This window comes from Lacerta agilis, chromosome 6 (genome assembly GCF_009819535.1).
Source record: "Lacerta agilis isolate rLacAgi1 chromosome 6, rLacAgi1.pri, whole genome shotgun sequence".
Lineage (NCBI taxonomy): Eukaryota > Metazoa > Chordata > Lepidosauria > Squamata > Lacertidae > Lacerta > Lacerta agilis.
The window spans coordinates 54,142,470-54,157,659 of record NC_046317.1 but is presented as its reverse complement, the minus strand read 5'-3'; the positions used below and the strand labels follow the sequence as shown (position 1 = coordinate 54,157,659).

General features: G+C 42.4%; 1 protein-coding gene across 21 annotated transcripts in view; it reads left to right on the top strand.

Moving 5' to 3' along the window:
* Positions 1 to 15,190, top strand: part of PLEKHA6 (pleckstrin homology domain containing A6) — a 198,971-nt gene that overhangs the window by 80,254 nt on the left and 103,527 nt on the right. The window lies entirely within an intron of this gene.

Sequence of the window (15,190 nt, the reverse complement as noted above, 5' to 3'; positions counted from 1 at the left end):
AGAAATCCATTTTGGAAGTTTTGGAACTTTTTACATCAGATCGTAGGGTTTGGGTGTGACGTCCTTGCCTTTTTACAAATTCCCGTCTAGGGGAGATGCTTGAACATTATTGCACTGAAGTTTATGGAACATCTGGGATATGCTGAGCATATATGCTGGGTATTAGCCTAAAACCACTTTAGAGCAGGATTATAGTCAATGGGAGCATTTGAGACTTAGTTGTTAATTTAGCCAGGTTTTGAGTCACGTGGCTTTTATATCTTTATAAGTGAAAGGAACTCTTGGAATTCAGCTTTCTCAAATCAACAGTAAAAGTGTACTCTGAATGTTGAGTTGGGGGGTCTTCTGCTTCCAGAGCAAAGGGGTAAGGGGCTTTAATAAGCAGAGCCAGACCCTGCAGCATTCAAGAACAGTATTTCATCAGCCATTGTGAACCAAGTTTAGCTAAGTTATGCTATTAACTAAGACCGAATATATAAAAGGGATCCTTTGTGCATATCCGCATATGACTGCTACAAAGCATCCATAAGTTGAACCAGGAAAGCTTTTGAATGTGCTTGTTAATGTGGTTTTCAGATGGCAGCAGGAAGGAGAGAGTGCCAATTTTCTCACTTGCATTTGCCAATTTAAAGACTGATTCATATGGCTGCTTTTTTTTTTTAACCTGCCAGCAATGGGATTGCCCTATTGGCAATGAAACTCATCCATGTTGCCATACTATAAACACCTGTCAGTGCCCTCACAGGATTAACTGGCCCAACTACCGGTAACCAGTTAAAATTAATAGGCACTCAAGGTAGCTTCAATCATGGCATCAACCTGTGAAGTTGTCCTATGATTCAGCCCTAAATTCATAGGAGATGCTAGGATCGCAGTGTCAAGGATATATACCACCCAGAGTGGCTGGAGCAACCAAGTCAGATGGGCAGGGGACTACTGCTAATACATGTCTTTGAGAATTTACACCAGCCTTCCCCAATCTGGTGCTCTCCAGATGTTTTGGATTTCAGCTCCCATCTGCCCCAGCCAGGCTGACCAGTGGTCAGAGGTGATCAGAGTTATAGTCAAAAACATATGGAGGGCACTAGGTTGGGAAAGGCTTCTCTACCAAGCTGAAGGCAAAAGTGCACTGGGGTTTATACAAGTAGCATATGCCATTTGTTTACTCCTGCCTGATACTGTTGTTGACAGGTAAAAAGCTCTGTGCAATGGCATGATTGATGAGTTCAGTATGCATGGAATCTGCAAGCATGTTGTTGCCTGCGTTGGGTAGTAAAACAGCTGACAAGTAGAGTAATCTGTGATGCTTTTCTAGAGATTATCTAAGCATTAGAAAAATACAGCTACAACTGGCCATAATCTAAAACCTGCTGGAAGAAGTGGCAATCTTTTGACACAAAGCAATAGGATACTTTGTGAATATGTTTGGGTTTGGGTTTGGGTTTGGGTTCATCCAGAGAGGCTTATGCATCACTAAGGAAGATGACATGTAAAAAGAGGATACAGATGTGCACCTGCTAATTTATAAATAAATGACTGCAATGTAGCTAAAAAGCATAACACACCTCACCCTAGTGGGGAAGACTGTGCCCAAGTGATGTGTGTGCTTGCCTAGTCTGCTCTCCAGCTGCTAACTGTGGATGGGCAACTTCAGGGCTCCAGCTCTCCCTCCCTACAGTTCTTTATCTTTAAACTGGACTAGGGACGGACAAATGCTCAGAACTCCTATCCCAAGCCTCTAGCTAACTCCCAAACCCAACTCTCATCCTTTCTCCTTCTGAGCATAGAAAGCTATGCAGAGAGATGAGATTCAATACTTGGCATAAAATGGCTTCAAGACTTTTTGCTCCTCCACAGCTGCACTGCAACAAACGATGCTACAGTTTGATGCTTCCTCCCCTGGTTTTCAGAGGAACTGCTTTATCTTCCTTCTTGGAATTTGCATAGGATTTAGCTTTGCCAAGGACAAAATGAAGTAAAAGCAAGGGCAGTGAAATGTCCAGCAGCTAGTTGAAGTGTGAATGTGCTACAAAAGGCCGAGATCAGCAGCTTAGCTGCGAACATTGCAAAAACTTCCTTCTCTCCCTTTATTGAGGATGTCCCCATCTTTCCAGGAAAAGGTGGAATCACCTATGCAGCGGGATACATGAATGCACAGATTCCTCCAGGTTCTGGGGTATTTAGGCAGAGAGCTGGCAAGATGCTAATAAAAGAGCTGACAAAGAGCAGTAAAATCCTGCTAGTTGCTATAAGAAACAGCTCTCCTGGGAAATTTAAAATCTGCTGTATTAACTTTGCCTAAATCTTCAGGGTTGACACTTCCCATTCTGTCTGAGACTGGGGGGTGTGGAGGAAGGAAAGCCTTAGTTCTAGTTATCTCTGGTGCTTTTATATGGAATCTGTTCCAGTAATCTGTTTATGTCTTAAATTCTGCAATGTCCCTGTCCTTATTATGCTCCTATGGCACTGGGATGAAACTCTTGCCCTTGCTCTACAGATGCTGATGCATCAATACTTGTGGCACCTTTGCAGTGCAAATGCCTTGTTTTGACAGTTTCTCTGCCCTTTGAACTTACCCCAGCTTTCAAAGCAAGCAATCTCAAGGATATTCTGTTGCTAATGTTTTCAGTAAAAAAGCTGGTATAGCACAAATGCTAGCAAACACTCAGGTGCTCCTGTCATGCTGGTGGGATATTGGTGGTGATGTTTGGTAGATGGTTTGCCTTTCAAAAAAATTCTCTCTCATTGTGCCTTTCAAACAACTACAGTCTGCTTTATTGTTTATCGACCAGCTTCTTCATGGTATTAGCCTGGCTTTTATTGATTGGCCGCCTGGCACTACCTTTCCTAGAAGAGCCACTACATCTCAACATCTCTGCCTCACACACACACCTCTGCCCCCAGTTGACCCAACTTCATTCTACATTGTGAAAATGGGTGGTTTTTGTGACTTTAGTTCAGAGAAAATTATTGCCCCTTTCCTCTCTCTTTGTATTTTTTAATTGCATTTTTGTTTATTCCAGGTTTGGTTGATTTGCACACCCACCTTTGGTTGCTCAATTCCCTTGAATTGAAAATATATGAGAATATTTTATTATTTACTACACTCAGTAAACAATATACATGTCCTAACGGTGTTGAAAACATCAATATTTAAAGTTGATGTTTGAAGATTTTATATAAGCAAACTATTTAGCTATTACGAAGCTGGAATAAATATTATAAATGGATAAATATATATATTTATATTTTTATAGGACCTTATTTTAACTAGCTTTTCACTATGGAGTGTGTTGAGTGAAGAGCAGAGCCTCAGGCTGGGCTGCAAACTGAGCATCCTGCCAAGGCCTGTTACACCCTGAGCCACACTTGCTTGGGGAACACAGCTCTTTGGATTGGGAGGCAAGGTGCCAAGGATCTGGCTAAGGTTTAAATTGCACATTGTGAGCCCAGGTTTTCCCAAACTCAGAAAAGGGGAGAGATTTCCTGTTTAATAAGGTGTATTGCATGTTTTAACACTGTCCATGAAAGGGTGGCATACAGACTTTACCTTTCAGCTGGCAAATATACAGGAGATGATGAAATAAGCAAGGAATGTTCCTGGGAGGTAAGCAGGTTGAAGGTCAGTTGCCTTAGGAACAGGAAGCACTTAACTGGAGCCAAAGAAAGGTAGCATGAAACAGTGTCACTAAAGTGCAAAACCTTGTTTAAAGGAAAGTACAGTACCTAGTGCAAGATGGAACTGAATTTTCCAGTAGGGTGGAATTGGGTAGCAAACAGATGTAACCATCTTTCAGATTTGTTGTTCTTGTTGTTGGCATCCATCTGTCTTGAGAGACAACAGAGTGCGCCTCTGTGGATGAAGTCAAACCACTGCATTAGCAGCACTGAAGTGACCTTCCTGGGGTGCAAGTCTGGGCAGTGTGTATGGACATCCTGGGCTGTCCAGACAACAAGATCCTCCTCTCAGGCTCACTGATGTGGTCCAAAGGAAAGCAGACAATACGTTGGGCACCAGTTTGGCTTCAGGAGTTGCCAGAAAGAGGCATACAAGGCTTCACCCAACCATCTTAGGGATTCCTCTTCCTTACTTGTGTAGGGTTTACTCCTTAGCCTTTTCTTCTCTCAAATATATCCCACAAGCCAGCAAAGGTCAAGAACCAGAGTTTTCCTTCTTCTAAATGGGCCACCAATCCAGGTCCCCTCACTTTCCTCTACCACACATGCAGAAAACGGCCTTATTGACTGTTGGGCCCCACTATTGTTCTCAACCGCTCAATCTGTCAGAGCCTGTCTCTAACTCACCGAGGGTTTGAGATCCACCGGTTACCTTCACCTGGTTTAGCCAGCCAGTCAAAGCCATTCCCAGGGTGTGGCTGTTGTCACATGCTGACATCTTCTAAGAGCCACAGGTGACAGCTGAGTGCAGGGTGGAAAGGGTTGTTGTTGTTGTTGTTGTTGTTGTTGTTGTTGTTGTTGTTGTTTTATTTGGTGTCTATTTTTAAGCACACCTGAATAGCTTCAAAGCGGAAGATACATCTTATTCTTGCCATTTAAATGGGCAAAGCACCCTTGCACTTCAACAACCTCCAGCATTTGATTGCAACAGAATCCATTAAAATGTCAGCCAAGCTATTTAGTGATGAGCAGATGGGGCAGTACATAAAATCTCAAAAGCAGGCTTCCTGAATAAGTGACCCTGGGCCTTTTAGTTCTAAGGCATGTATGTGAGGTAATTTGCAAGCCACCCCACACCCTCTGAACTCAGAATGTGCCACAAGACCTAGTAACTGAGATTCTATCAGAGTCCATCCAACTTTAATAGTGTTGTAGCAGCAGCTGCCTCTATGATCTCATCTATAAAATGGACTTGACGATATACTGTTGTTTTAAATGAAACTAGGTTCCAGCTAGTTTGTATGTGAGTGCTCTTGTAATCCACTTCAGGAGTGTTTTGCATGGAATGCTGCTCTGCATTCAATCTATGGAACATTTGCAAGTGTTAACACAGATACTGAAGCCATTTGGATTTGTGTTGTACTGTAAATCACTTCAGGATGCCTCAAGGGAAGTGATTCATAAATGAAAGAATAATAATAATTTTCACAAAGGGCATGAAAATTGGCATTTGCATTTCCTTGATCTGTCATTCAAATGTAAAACTTGAACATTGTTTAGCATCTCCACTTCTATCCTGCATTAGTAGCAAATCAGATATTTGTAGATATCATTTGAGAAACCATCTGGAGAGGTGTAGGGTGGATCGTTCCTTAGCTCTGTTGGCTGCTTCACACATTAAGTAGCAGCAAAACTGTTTTTCCCCCAGAATTAGGGAGCTGTGGCCAATAACTCTTATTTCCTGAGTGAATGCTCTGGCATATGTTAGTCAAGTCAATGCATTGCATGTTTAAGGTGCGCGTGTCAAATTTTTCATGTATATGTCATATGTTGAAACTGTCTGCGGGTCAACAGTTGAAGCCATGTTATAGTGGGCTTGGAGAGACCTTTCCTCTCCTTCCTTATACTTTCAGTTCTCCTTTTGTTCATTAGTCAGGCTGCCTGAAGAAGAAAACGGGGGATCCTGGAGAAGAGGGGAAAGAAACACACACACACACACACACACACACACACACACACACACACTGGGGGGTATCTTTCATTTGGGAACCAAGTAGGCACTGTTGCAAAAGGTAAAGTCAGATCCCATTCACAGAGGGAGTTGTTAGCTACTTGTCTGATGCAAGCAAGCCAGACATGCTCAAGGCATTCTCCTTGGCAGCAGGGAAGCTGGATTGGAGGGAGGAGGAGGAGGAGAAGTGAAGGGAAAAGAGAAGCCAGGATATTTCAGCAATGCACATAACACTCACTGCTGTGGAGGTCAGCGCCTGGACACAGCCCTTATGGCAGCCGATGGAATGTAAAGGGCTGGGTTTTGCAGCGGGAAGAAAGCAGAGGAACTTTGATTCTTCGTAATTAAAACAAACCCAGCAGCCGCAGAGAATCAACCACAGTTCTCTTAAACACACTTTGCTCCTGTGTTGAGGAAGGAGACAGGCAGCTTCTGGGGAGGGGATTTCACAGTCCAGCTGTCTCCTCTGGGTCATTCTGGTGCTGCTCAGTACCAGCCAACCCAGAAGGGTAATTCCTTCTGTAAAAGTGGGATGCAGTTTTACTTCCCTCCTTGCCTTGTGCACAAGATTACACTCTTGTACGCTTGACAAAACACAGGTCTATCCCTGCACATTTCAGTATCAGTCCCAGGGTTTTCATGTTCCTCTAGTATCATAGAGTTGGAAGGGACCCTGAGGACCATCTAGTCCAACCCCCTGCAATGCAGGAATAGGCAGCTGGCCCTTATGGATATTGAGCCTCTAACCTTTTGTTAAAAACAAACTGTGGCTTAATGCGAACAAGCAGTGAGTTATTGTCACTGAAAGTTCTTGCACTGGTTCTCCCCACTGCTGCTACACTGCTGAGAAACAAGTCCACGTCTGGCCTGTAGTGATGTCTAAGCCTGGGAGCTGTAACCAAGGTTTATTCTTGGCTTGCTGCTCATGGGTTTTTTGTGGGATTTTTTTTTTTTTTGAGAGAGAGAGAGACAAACCATGTGCCAGGGCATAGCTGTCAACTTTTCCCTTTTCTTGCGAGGAATCCTATTCGGAATAAGGGAATTTCCCTTTTAAAAAAGGGAAAAGTTGACAGCTATGTGCAGGGGTGCAGACATCCTGACAAGCCAGACTCTGGGCTGTTTGCTGACAGCATGGCACATGAGGAGTGAAGTGAGAACTTTTCTCCAGCATCCACTGGCACACTGTACATTCACATTAAACTATGGCTTGCTTTTCAATAAAGTTTCTTTTACCTGCAGACCCGGCCCCTCAGTTCAATGGGGCGTACACCCAGAATTGCAGCCAGGAATTAACTAATCCAGAATGATTATCACCTTCTACTCCCTTGCTCACAGACTCTTCCTGCTTCTGTGCTTTGAAAACATGAAAGAAATCTACCCTTATATCAACTAAAGCCACTGGGTCTATTCCTAAGAATGACTAATTATAGCTCCAACCCTATAATGATACATGCTTTACTATGTTACAGGGCAGCTTTATTCACTAAGGGTCTTATTAGTAATCTGCTTTAAAATAAGACCAAAATTGTTATGTGCACATTTGAGGGTGGTGGCTAAAGAAGGAATGCATCACCCAGGGAAAACCAGAGGTCATAGATCTGCATCATATTTGCCTACGTTTGGTGTTAAGCTATACATAATTTACTATAATTTAGATAGAAATACAATCAATCTCCCCATTGTGTTCATTCATGGTTTTTACCTCTGTTGTTAGCCATCTTGAGCTTTTTAGGGGAAAGGTGGAATACAAATAAACAATTGGGAAGGTGGTGACCTGTGTGGTTGCTCAGTCTGTTCTCCAGGTGTTCACCGTTGATGGGCAACATCCAGACCTCTGCTCTCCTTCTTAAGCTTCTTTAGTTTTAAACCAAATGTGGGGTTGTATGCAATGAATCTGATAGCACAAGCAGGTCCACCTGTGCCATGGGCTTCCTTGCCCTCTTCCTGTGTTCTTCCCCCACTCTTTGGGGTTTCCTCCCAGCTCTCTGGAGAAGAAGTACTTGAGGAAGGCAAGATGCAAGGAGATGAGGGAAGAGCCATCCTGCTGCAAAGGCAGAAGTTCTTGCACTACCAGGATGCTTTCAAACAGAGGACTGTCCTTAGACTGCCCTTCCAAATAGAGGGTTGTTCTCTGTAATATAGGGTGCTTGGCCACCTCAGCACAGTGAAATGCTCAGCAAGAGAGGCTGTCCTCTCTGGAAAATCAATATCCCCTAGAACAGTGGTAGACAGACTTGAAGATTGTGGGATCTTCTTTGTGTTGTTTTGCTTGAACCCCCAGGTCTCAAGTGGTGCAAAAGGCATATGCTTGGAAATAAAAGAAGTCTGAGTCTGAGAATTTGGTTTGAACTTGGCTTTTATGGGTGTTGTGTAATTTACATGGGCCTGCTTTTGTTTTTGTTTTAAGGCAAATCATGACTACTCATTATGGAGAAAGATCTGCCTACGTGCAAGATAACATCTATAATTTCTCACAATACCTGAATCTCTCCATCTATCCTACGTGCCTCTACTGTTACTTTCTTTTAGAGAACACGTCGATCCCATACAATATCTCTGTATTGGAGTTATGCACTCAAAAGAAGCCATCCATGACATGTACAGATAATAATTCTTGTGTGCGTGAAAACAAGCACTGAAAGCCATCCATGTGGGAATCCCTGTTTCTGAAACATTTGGGAGACAGGGCATGAACTACAATTGTAATTTATCTTTATTATTTCATGTATGAATTGCTTCCCATGAAACATCCCCAAGTGATTAACAGCAGAAACACCAGAAACATATATAAATACAATTTCCAGTTCAGTGGAGATATGGACAGGGATGAAATAAAATCTCCATTTAAAAGGCTTGTTGGAAGAGAAAGACCTTCCACAGGTACTGAAAATATAACAGAGATGGTACCTGTCTGATACGGAATGGGAGAGTGTTTCAAAGGGTCTCATTCCAACTTGTACAGAGTGGGTCTTCTGATGAGTTGGTATCTGTGGGAGGCAGTATATAAAGAGTAAGATTACCTTTTTGGTACCCTGGTCCCAAGCTGATAAACCTTTGTATACTAGTGCCAATATCAGATCCCCAACTCACACTAGCCCCAGCGAACATGGCCAGTGGGTCAGGATGATGAGAGTCATTCAGCAGCAACATGTGGAGGGCAACAGGCTGGGGGAAGCTGTTCTGGGCGAATTACAATATTGTCAGTAAGGAGGTTGCACAGATAGTTGAATTGATGAAACAGATGCCAAGCTAGTCAAGAATGTGGTGGGCCTCTGTCTCTCTCCTCAATCCATAGACTGAAACCACAAGATGTGATGATGTAATTTAGGGTCATGCCAATTACATAACACCCATAGAAGCCACAGCTCTCCTGATATGGGCACCTGCCTCATTGATTCAGGCCTTTTGGAAGCTTCTTGCAGTGAGTAACAAAGGGATGTTTTAAAACACACCACACATTAATGGTTTTGTTTTGTTTTGTTTTGTTTTGTTTTGCATAGATGATCAGGGTTAGTCTCCAGATGATGCTGGACTCCAACTCCCATCAGCCCCAGCTGGCGTGGCCAATGGCCAGTCATGATGGGAGTTGGAGTCCAGCAACACCTGGAGGTGGCACCACATTGCCTTTCCCTTGCATAGATAAGACAGGCCCAGGCCAGAAACAGAACTGGAAGTTGTGCTTTTCATTCACAAGATTGCACAGATGAGTGTTTCTCAAATGTCCTTTAGGAATGCGGCAAACAGGGAAGATGTCTTATCGATTGTAAATCTGTAAGCTACTTCTAAGAAAAATCCAGCCAGGTAAAACCAACAAAGCATCTGGGTTGCTGGCAACTTCTTAAAGACTTGAGGACACTTCGGGAGACCCTGAAACAAGAGGTTTTTGTGGGCTCTGCAGCACCTTTACTATTGACAGATTTATTGTAGCATAAGGTTTGGTAGGCTGGAGCTCATGAAAAATAAAGAAGAAATGTTTATGACTATGATTATTATTGCAAGTGAACTCTGGCCCATGGCAGCTGGAGCACAACAACTCTGTGCTACAAGGTTGTAGCAAAAGTGACAGGGTTCAAGACTCCCAAATACAGGTCGCATTACTCTTCCTGACCTGTTGATGCTGTAGCTAAAAAATAATGTTTCTCTTTTTTTGTAAATAACTTTTTTTCAAAAACAATGATCAATAAAATAAGGATATAAAAATCAAATCACCATCTAACATTTATGCTTCTAATTAAAAAAATTCTACTATTTTACAAACCACCTTTTGAGGTTCTTTAAACCTCAATACTTCCTTCCACCCCCCTTCTACTGGTTCTTTACATCTTACATCATTCTCTGCAATTTGTTATCATTTTTATCCACTTATTACACCATTACATTCTCTAATTCTTTACTACTTACAAGTGCTTAATCTAAACCTGCCAATGTACCAACTCGTTTACAGTATTTCTGCACATACACAATAAATTTTCCCCATTCTTTTTTAAACTTCTCATTGTCAAAGTCTCTGAGTTTTGCTGCCAGTTTTGCCATTTCTGCATAGTCCATAAGTTTTATTTGCCATTATTCTATTGTTGGCAACTGTTCTTCTTTCCATCTTTGGGCTACATAAATAATTTATTCTGTTCTTTGGGTATCTGAAGAAGTGTGCATGCACACGAAAGCTCATACCAAGAACAAACTCAGTTGGTCTCTAAGGTGCTACTGGAAAGAATTTTCTATTTTGTTTCGACTATGGCAGACCAGCACGGCTACCCACCTGTTTGGGAATTACTGTTCCTATTACACCTAGTAGAAAAGCTTCTGGTTTCTTTCTAAAGTTTAGTTTAAACATTTTCTTCAATTCATTGTATATCATTTCCCAGAAGCTTTTAATAAGCTTGCATCCATACCATATATAATAGGGTGTAGGGTGGCTAGGTGGAAAAAAGAACAGTTGTATAAAAGAAGGAATTGTAAGAGGTGCAGGCAGCTATATATCTTGTTTCACTATTTCTTTCTCTTCCATAAAAAACTGCTATGGTGCTTTTAAAAAGTACAGTTTATTCATTATGTAAGTTTTTGGGCTTCAGGTTTATTTATTTACTTAGACAATTTATATATCTCTTAACTACAATTGTCTAGAAGCAGTGTACAAAGAACACAATACAAAGAAAATAAATGTATTTTAAAACAATAAAAAATAAGCCAGGAAGCTATGTTTGTTTGTTTTGGTAGGACTGTCTTGAATTTGAAGATTTGCTTCACTTGCAAACAAGGTCAGGGACAGTCCAATCCAAACATAGTAACTGCTACACCCATTAAGAACAATGATAGATAATATGAGTAGAGAACTCTGTGATCTAATAGGACTTTTCCTTCCTAAGCCACTAAGCCTGTAATGAAAGGCATAAACCTGCTTGAGGGCTTAGTCTGCATGAGGGTCAGTGTGCAACAGATTTTATCTTTCTGCACTGAGCGCTGGTGAAAGGGTTTGAAGTACTTCTAAAGGGGGCCTTAGTTTGTGAAATTAAGGGTTAGACTAGTTGTCCAATGAACTGCACCTCAAAGGATGGCTGCACCACTCAACATAGACACAAATAATGGGCGGAGCCAATTTCTTGCAGTCAGTGCTAACAAATTAATACAATAAAAAATAAAAAAAATCCTTCCAGTAGCACCTTAGAGACCAACTAAGTTTGTTCTTGGTATGAGCTTTGTAGACCTTGTAACATGCACACGAAAGCTCATACCAAGAACAAACTTAGTTGGTCTCTAAGGTGCTACTGGAAGGATTTTTTATTTTATTTTGTTGCAACACGGCTACCTACCTGTAAATAAATACATTGTTTAATGAATCCTTTCTTCTTCTTCTTCTTGCACCATCTGACTTTGTCCTTTCATTGTTTTTCTGTCAAGTGAACTTACTGCTTATGCCACAAATTTCTACTGATCATGGGGAGGCAATAGTATGAACAGATTAGTCCTTATCCTGGAGCTGGAAGATCTGGCTTTGTTTTCTGCTCTTAACAGTGTGTGATCTTGGCTAGGTGTTTCAGGGTGGGGCCGCACAGGAAGTTTCCCACAATCCAGGTTTACACTTCAGTGAATATCTCCAAGTGCAGGAAGCACTCTCTGGGAAAACAAGGCATGACCGACTGCAGGATTTCTCATTGCTAAAATGCCACCTTCATTTTTCCGAGTTTCCACTCTGGAGTGTGGACAACAGGTAGAAAATCTGGAAATACAGCAGTATCATGATGCTTACTGCCCTTGGGTGCATTAAACTGGTATTCGTATGACTTGGAAAAAACCCCACTTTGATGCAGAAGTGCTTTCAGTGTCTCTCAGCACTTGCAAACATGTTACCTCATGTCATGGAGCAAAGATACCTGGGACTGTTGGACATTGATAGCATCTGAATACTTGTGCAAAGTATATTCACATGTTTATGTATAGATTTTCTATTGGTTTCATATCTGCTGACTTTTAGATCCTATTAATCATGCCCAGGGCTTTATTTCAGGGGGAATTTGCCCTAACTCAGTTCCAGCACCTTTCAGGGGGACGCCATTGCCATTATAAGAGAACAAGGGAGGCTTTCATGGGGAGTTCTGGCACCTCTTTTTCTAAAAAAAAAAAGCACTGATCATACTCCAGATTTTCCATGAGAACACCCACTGGAAAAGACAAGTAGCTTAGACATTTTCCTCTGCAACACCAATGCAATACAAGATCAGGAAGGTCCTCTATAGAGTTGAAACAACATAGTAGTTAAGAGCATGATCTGTGAATTGGCGATGTACTATTACATCCCTGAGCATGAATTCTGTCTGCATTGGCGCAGCCTCCCTCTGTCCAGGGATTTGGGGAAACTTTCTCTGTCCTTCTGGCAGTGTTTACAAAGTTTTAGCCTCTCTTTGTCCTCTGGCCTCCTGGGCGGTGGGGCTTGTGGCTGGGCTGTGGGCCAGGAGCTGATCTGACACATGGAAGCGGGATTCATGGGATGCTGCTTTGATTCCAGCTCAAGGGGCACGTAGGGCTGAAGCCGGGAGAGGCGCAGCGTTTGGGTCCGTGGCAGGGAGGAGGGTGAGAGCATCCAGCTGCTGCTTCTCCTCCTCCTCCTGCCATACTCTCCTTTGATGCCTTTACGAACTTTTTTGGATGCTTGTTTCTCCAAATGAGGACTGGCAAGCCGGCTGAAAATTGCATGCAAAGCCCGCCCACACACTTCTGGTAGGAAGGACACTTTGATTCTGTTGTGGCAACTTGCCCTGTTAGTTCAACCCGGGGCTCCTCCCTTCTTCTTTACTCTGCTGATGCATCTCAGCCTGGTCTTGTGATTTCTGCTGCTGTCATCTCAAGTTTTCTGTAGTTGTTTCTTGTTGTTTCTGTAGTTGTTCACAGTCTCATTTTTCTTCTTCTGGACTTGGAGACCTGTATATCCAGCTCCACACACACACGCACACACTGTTTTTCCAGCCCCATAGCCTTCAAAGCAGCTGCTTGATTTCAATTCTGCCCCGTGCTTTATCTTGCAATCATTACACTTGTCTGCATCAGTCTTCCTGAACACCAACATGAAGCTCTCTTTAGTCCAACGCCTGTGGTTCCCATTTAGTTAACACCTCTGCTGGTTATGCCTGCATTCCCTCAGGGTTGGACTAGATGACCCTTCGGGCCCCTTCCAAATGCTGTGGTTGTATGATCAGCCTCTGTTGTGAATGGCAGCTTATCGGAAGCTTATTGGGGACTCCAGGCATTTCCGGTTAATTAAAATGTTGACTAGGTGCCCAAAAGTCATGGTCAGGTTTGCCATATTGCTGTTTTCAATGAAAACAAGCAGTGTACTACTGAGCACTTTTTAGTTTGGGACCTAGCATTGCCCTGAGATGTGCTCCCTAAAGGGAGATATGCAAGGATAGGATGTGTAATTACTCATGCTGCATATAGTGCATGTGTAGCCTTAGTGATGGGAGCATGTGTGTACATTGAAGGTACATTGAAGGTAGTTTTATATTCTGATTTTGTTCTGTGAACCGCCCTGAAACCTTCAGGTATAGGGCGGTACAGTGGTACCTCTGGTTATGAACTTAATTCGTTCCGGAGGTCTGTTCTTAACCTGAAACTATTCTTAACCTGAGGTACCAGTTTAGCTAATAGGGTCTCCCACTCAGGGGCATAGGAAAGGGGGGGCGGGAGTGGTCTGCCCCAGGTGCCATCATGGAGGGGAGTGACAAATTATCAAGGAACAATTACCACCCTACTAGGGTGGCTCATAAAAAACTTTTTTTAAAAAAATGCCTGCTCCGAAGGTCTTATCTTACTACACTAGGGATTATATAGCTATATATGAAATTTCATGCATATCAGTTAATATCGTGACCCTCCTCCATGAAAATAGCTGTTTACTTGGCTGTTTTCCTATGTCGTGATGGCTGAAATTTCAATTCAGTGGAGCAGGGTCAAGATATTAACTGATATGCATGAAATTTCAGATTTCTGTTCTCATCCTGAGGTAAAGTTCTTAACCCAAGGTAATACTTCCAGGTTAGCGAAATATGTAACCCAAAGTGTTTGCAACCCGAGGTGTTTGTAACCCAAGGTACCACTGTATATAAATGCAATAAATAATAATAAAATAATAATAATGCCACAACAGAAGAAGCTTCCAATGTGACCACTGTACTCAGCTCAGAATTCTCTGCAGTGGCTCCTTAGGATTTCAGACTAATGGTCTTTCCCAGCCCTACCTGAAGATGCCAGGGATTGGATTTGGGTCCGTCTGAGTGCAAAGCAGATCCTGTACCACTTAGCTTGGGCCCTTTTTACTGGTACTGTGACCTCTGGAAAAGTTTGGTTTGGGTCCAAAGCGTTTTGAGCCAGAAACAGCCTTTTTCTGGAGATACATTAGAATGATGATTAAAATATCTCTGTCGGTCCCTACTAACAAATGCATAACCATGTCACACACAAGAGTTCATTAGCAAGAGCAGTGCTAGGAGGGGTTTGCCGGGGTCCGGGGACACATGCAATTCACCAGCTGCTTCCAGTTGTGCTGGTAAAAAGGAAGTGGAATCTGAAGGGAAACTATTTGTATACACTGCAACTAAAGAAAGTGCATCATAATTACAATCTCTCTCTCAAAAACAACAATAAATGGAACAGCTATACGAGACTCCATAGATCTTGGCCAAGTTACAGTACTCTGCTTCTACAGATCACCTTTCCAACAGTGCCCTGCCTTGTAGGGGCGTGGTGAGAATAAATATTTAGCAGAGTGAGTGGGTAGATGCTTATATGCTATGGTAATAGGGCCAAATAAATAATTTTATAGCTGACTTTACGCTTCTCAATCACCAGGGAGGCCTATAAAATGTGTTTACTGACAAACTCTGAAGCTGCTTTTTTGTGAAAGGGCTTTGGTTTTACAATCCTGTTTCAGTCAGTATCATTCTTGGTATCTGCAGTTTATCCAGCCCCTGTAGTTGTTGTTTTTGTCTGCTGTGGGTTCTAATTCAGGTGTACGCAGTTTTCAGCTGAATCACCTGAGTAAAGCTTAAGTAGATTCTGAAAACTTTT